Below are 5,677 nucleotides of genomic sequence, written 5' to 3'. Positions count from 1 at the left end.
GGACTGCTTAGCCTGCACAAGAGAAGATTGTTGGGGAGAGAGGGAAGGGAAGGGAAGGGAAGGGAAGGGAAGGGAAGGGAAGGGAAGGGAAGGGAAGGGAAGGGAAGGGAAGGGAAGGGAAGGGAAGGGAAGGGAAGGGAAGGGAAGGGAAGGGAAGGGAAGGGAAGGGAAGGGAAGGGAAGGGAAGGGAAGGGAAGGGAAGGGAAGGGAAGGGAAGGGAAGGGAAGGGAAGGGACATAACCCTCATCTAGCAGAGGAAGCGATAAGCCCAGAGTTTCTTCCCACTCGTTCCTACTGTGCAAACATAAAGTAAGCACCTACTCTGTGTCAGTCACCAGGCTACACACCAGGAACACACAGATGAACAGGCACTGTGCCTTTAGGAAACCAGGGTAGAGTGGAAGAAAGATGGGGTATTTGTTTCCTGTCACTGTGGTCACAAGTTACTACAAGCTTGGTGGCTTAAAAAACAACACCAAAAAAAAAAAAAAAAAAAAGCAGAAATTTATTCTCTTACAGTTCTGAAGACCAGAGTTCTGAAATCAAGGTTTTGGTGAGGCCGTTCCCTACAGAGGTGCTAGGAAAGAATCTCTTCCAGCTCCTGGTGGCTGTTGGCATTCCTTGGCTTCCAGCCGCATCACTCCAATCTCTGCCTCCACCTCACTTGGCCTTCTCCTCTGTCTGTATCAAATCTCCCTCTGCCTTTCTCTTATAAGGACACTTGTTATTAGATTTAGGAACCATCTGAATAATCCACAATGATTTCATCCCCAGATCCTTAATTATATCTGCAAAGACTCTTCATTCCAGATTAGGTTACATTCACAAGTTCCTGGTAGACATATCTTGATGGTGGGGAGGGGGAGGCATCATTCAACCCACTACAAATGGCTAAACAAATAATTAAAATGAAATATGAGACAGTCTTTCTAGAAGTATGTGCCAGGTGCGGGAGCAAGAGAGGGCAGAGAATATAGGTAGAGAGGGCACTTGGAGTATGTATAGGGATTTTGCTCTTTGCTCATGGGTCTGTCATTCCCACTAGACCACACATTCTAAGTAAGGGTGCTGTCCCTCTAGGGACAGAAATGGTTCTTAAAGAGGGAAAACTCTTACTTTTTATTGTAAAAGCACAGGTCTACCTACATACAGTACATAAACAGATATATAGTATATCTGTGGTATTAAAATTTTGTGAAGTAGGGATGGGGGGAGCAATTCAGGAAAAAAAATGTCTTAAAAGGCTCCTTAAGGGACTAATACTCAGTGTTCCATTGAGGAACACTGGACTAGGCCAGAGTGTCCGCAAAACTGAAGACCAGCTCACAGTCATCAACATACTGGCAGAGTGCTCAGCAACCACTCATTCATTCATTGACCAAATAGGCAAAGCTTCAGGGAGGCAAGCGTGACCACACTAGGGAAAAGCAGCATCCTACAAACAGGGCTGACTCAGGGTGAGCTAGGTCTGCCCCCAAGACAGCCAGCACCCTATCCTAGAGGAGTTCAAGAGGAAGCTAAAGGAGGCTTTTCATTTGAAAAATCTCAGGACTGGTATGAAAATGTTTGTTAAGCTTCATCAGGACATGACACATAAATGCCTCAATACCATGAACCTTGTTGAGTAATTGTTCAGCTGCGCTGGCTTTCAGACAAGTATCACAATCCTGAATGTCTATGACATAAGCCCTAACCATCACGTTAGAATTTCTACCAGGAAGGAAATACAGCCCGGCCAACATGGCTCAGTGGTTGAGTGTCAACCTATGAACCAGGAGATCACGGTTCGATTCCTGGTCAGGGCACATGCCCAGGTTGAGGGCTTGATCCCCAGTAGGGGTTGTGCCAGAGGCAGCCGATCGATGACTCTCTATCATCATGGATGTTTCTAGACCTCTCTTCCTCTCCTGTCCTCTCTCTGAAATCAATAAAAACATATTTTTAAAAATTAAAAAATTAAAATTAAAAAAAGAAGGAAATACAATAGCCTAATGAAAATTGGTACCGTTGTGTTCAACCTGCCCTTCTTTGCTTTTGTTACTTTGATTTGCTACCCCCTTCTGCAGAGGTCCTAAGGACACTACAAATTAAATGAGTTCTCGAAGAGTGAGGCTCTTAGATAAGGCACACAATTACTTTCGCTCTGTCATTGACAGTATTTCCTGTTTGGTTTAGCTGCAAAGCACTAGGGGATTTAATATGATTAGAGAGAAAGGACCCCACCGCTAAAGCCAATTAAATACGGAAAACAAAGGCAAGGCTCTGTCTAGAGCACTTGCTAAAAGACTGGATTTTTTAAAATTAAGTCTTATATTTACATTAGGGGATGGTCCAACCCTCCTCTCAATTATCCAGAAATTGGGTAAGATAATTGATCAAAGGCTTTATAAATCTGAGTCACTTAGAGCAGCTGGTGTTTCACAGCCGACGTGTAGGATACCAAGGAAACCTTCAAAACAGGAAATATCAGACTCAACTCAAGAGAGCCGAGCCGCGGTGAATTTGTACTTTTTGGTTTCGCACAATGATTTTCAGATGTCTCCTGAAACCTGTGGCCAAGCGAGGGCGGCTTGGGCCACGCTCGCCCTCCGCTGGGCCTGACCTCACCGGCAGCGAGAGCAGGAGAGGCCCCGCGGAGCTGCTCGGCCGCTGCCGAGGCAGATGAACCAGAGGCGAAGGTGTTTCGAATTATTCCATCCTTAAGCGAAAACAGCCCCGCAAAGCCATCGGTTTAAAAAGTACTTAAGCATCTGCTCTTGGTTTGGTTCTACTTCTTCAACCAGAGCCACATGCGATGGCACGGCCAAGGCTGTGAGGTCCACTCCTGTCTCACCATGCGGAGGAGAATTTATGCCCAGAAGATGCCAAGGGCAGAATGTGCGAAAGAGTTGCCGTTTCGTCGTTGACAAAGAGGGTGTCCTTTCATGGCTCAACCCTGACACAGAATGTCTCACTCTGGGGAGCTTTTTTCCAACCGAGGGGGGAAAAAAGTGTTGGCTCTGAAATCTCACACGCCATATTCCAGCAATTTGATTTGAAAAAAAAGAGAGAGAAAAAAGGTGGAACAAGTTGGCAGCAGGTCAAAAATGTCACCATTCTCATTTTTATAAATGTTTAAAATTTGAATCGGGGTTTGTTTTCCGAGTGCAGGAGCCTTGGGCCCGGAGCCAGGCTGAGAGGCTCCAGCCCCTCCAAGACTCTTCTCCCTGGGGTCACCCGGGCTGGAGCTGGAGGGCCAGGGTGAGGGTGAACTCCCTGCAGACCGAAGCTTCTGGAAACACCATCACAAACACAGCCTCCACCCTTGCCTGTTGCCTGTTAGCAGCACAACTATAACCGTATCTATTACGAAGTAGAGAAAAGAGGGCAGGAAACCGGGGCATGAGTGATCTCAGCCAGTCGATCTGACAGTTGCCATTGTTCCATGATAGGAAAACGGTTGTTCCTTTTCTGCGACAAACCCTCCCGCACACTAATCCATACAAATCTATTCAAGGGTGATTCATCTACGGTATTCCTTTGAATGAGAGCGTCACGGGTACCAAATCGGAGATGCCCCTCAGGACAGAGTCAGTCCCGTGGCACCAAATGTGGCTGTTTTCATAAAAACCAATCGGCATATAGTTTTCTGGAAATGTTATCTATTGCATAAAGGCAGATGTGGTGGCAGCCAAGAGTCGCCTCACCATCCTAAGCAATGTCTTGCAAAATATCACAGCCGAATCATGCCAGGAGCTTGTGAAAAGTTCCTGTGCCTGGTGCCCCCCCGATGCCTGCAGGCCGGCTCTCTGGCGGTGGCCTGGGTCTGAGCTGGAAACTCAGCAAATCTCTCTGCGACCATCACTTGCGATGAGCACTGAAGAGCCTTTGGACAGCTAGGGCAGCTCATGGCAAGAAGCCTGGGTGGCCCTCCCAATAGGCAGCCCCGAGCACTCGCTCACCTTGCTGAAGGCTCTTCCCTTGCCGACGGCATTGCAAACCATTTGAAAGCGAGGCCTGTAACTCTCCAAAAATGACAGGGGAGACGCAGGCCTACCCTCCTGTGCTAGAGTCTGTCTCCATCGCTCTGTCCCTCGGTTCCTTTCTTGCGGTCAGCCATAGGCATGACGTGTAATGAAAAGAAAGTTTATAAATTGAATTCTACTAAAAAGAGAGGCTAAAACCAGACGGGGGCTTCGGGCTGCGACTGAACACAGTGGCGCAAAGCTGCCATCCGAAAGGAGTGGCCCGTTCCCATCTACCCTTCAGGGTCCACTGGGTGACGCAGGCAGCTGGCTGCTCTGCGGGAAATCCTAGAAGCAGTGGGAGATAGGCCCCCGTGTTGGAGGGGTGTTGCTGTTATTTAAACAGTATGCTCCAAAACAGGAATGCTTATTTTTATTTTTTGATCTTTCAGCTAGTAATTTTGATGGATTATGAGAACAGAAGCTAAATGCAATAAGGGGTCTGAACAAAACCAGACTTGTTTTTTTGAAAAAGGGAAATGGAATATAAAGTAACTCATTTATCCCCAAATTGAGTCTCTAAGAAGCCATCTTATCTGCCACAGATCAGGCCTCATAAATAATTTCTAATATCTGTGTTAGCATTTTTTTCTCTCTCGGGGGAGGTGTAAAAATGATTCCAGTGAAATTCTGAAAACCTGTATTTACAGATGTTAAAAACTGGAAGAATGTTTTTGTCAAGGCTCTTAAGCAGGACACATGGACACATGGGCACAGCAAATAGAAAAACGAAAGAAAAATTAAAAGCTCTGACAGGGTCCGATTACCAAGGCAGCAGACATGCCAAACTGTGGGAGACATGGGGAGGGTGGAGACAAACGAGAAAAACTGTTAATGGGCGTCCAAATCAACACATACTACAGCAGGGCATAAATTATATATATAACAAACGTTTCACTCAAATAACCGGTTTTTATCAAACTCCTACTATGTGCAAGGAACGATGTGATGCTGCCTTATCCATAAGTGTTAGAGCTATGCATTTAAATTTCCTTTCATTTACAAGAGCCCAGTGTTTAATTACAATGTACAAACTAGGTCATTGAGTCACTCTGAGATTTATGACAAAATGCAGATTCATTGATTTGAAGCATTTCTTGGAGACAGAATGTAACTCTTTGGCATGGTTAACACATGAACATACCAGTGAGAAATAAGCATTATTTATTTGGTTATGCCTACTTCGCATTAGAACCAAAGTTACATAAAGTCTGCCAAATAAGATTCTATACGTTTATCCAGCTATAGCCACCTGGGACATTCTTTAAGTTGGGACAACATGAAGACTGCAAGGGGTATATGAAAAACGACTGAGCCCTAATTCTATAATAAGAATTATATATAACATAGGTATATAGGTCAACTTATATACAACAAACTTGAAAGTTTAATAAAGACAAATATATCTAGCCCAGCCGGGCATGGCTCAGAGGTTGAGCATCAACCTAGGATCCAGGAGATCGCGATTCAATTCCCAGTCAGGGCACATGCCTGGGTTGTGGGCTCGATGCCCAGTAGGGGGCGGGCAGGAGGCAGCCAATCAATGACTCTCTCATCATTGATGTTTCTATCTCTCTCTCCCTCTCCCTTCCTCTCTCTGAAATCAATAAAGATATATTTTTTAAAAAGACAAATATATCTAGAGCAGAGACACATGGTCTAGGGCAATAGCC

This window comes from Miniopterus natalensis, chromosome 10 (assembly GCF_054644295.1).
Source record: "Miniopterus natalensis isolate mMinNat1 chromosome 10, mMinNat1.hap1, whole genome shotgun sequence".
Taxonomy (NCBI): domain Eukaryota; kingdom Metazoa; phylum Chordata; class Mammalia; order Chiroptera; family Miniopteridae; genus Miniopterus; species Miniopterus natalensis.
Note: the sequence above shows the minus strand (reverse complement) of the source record.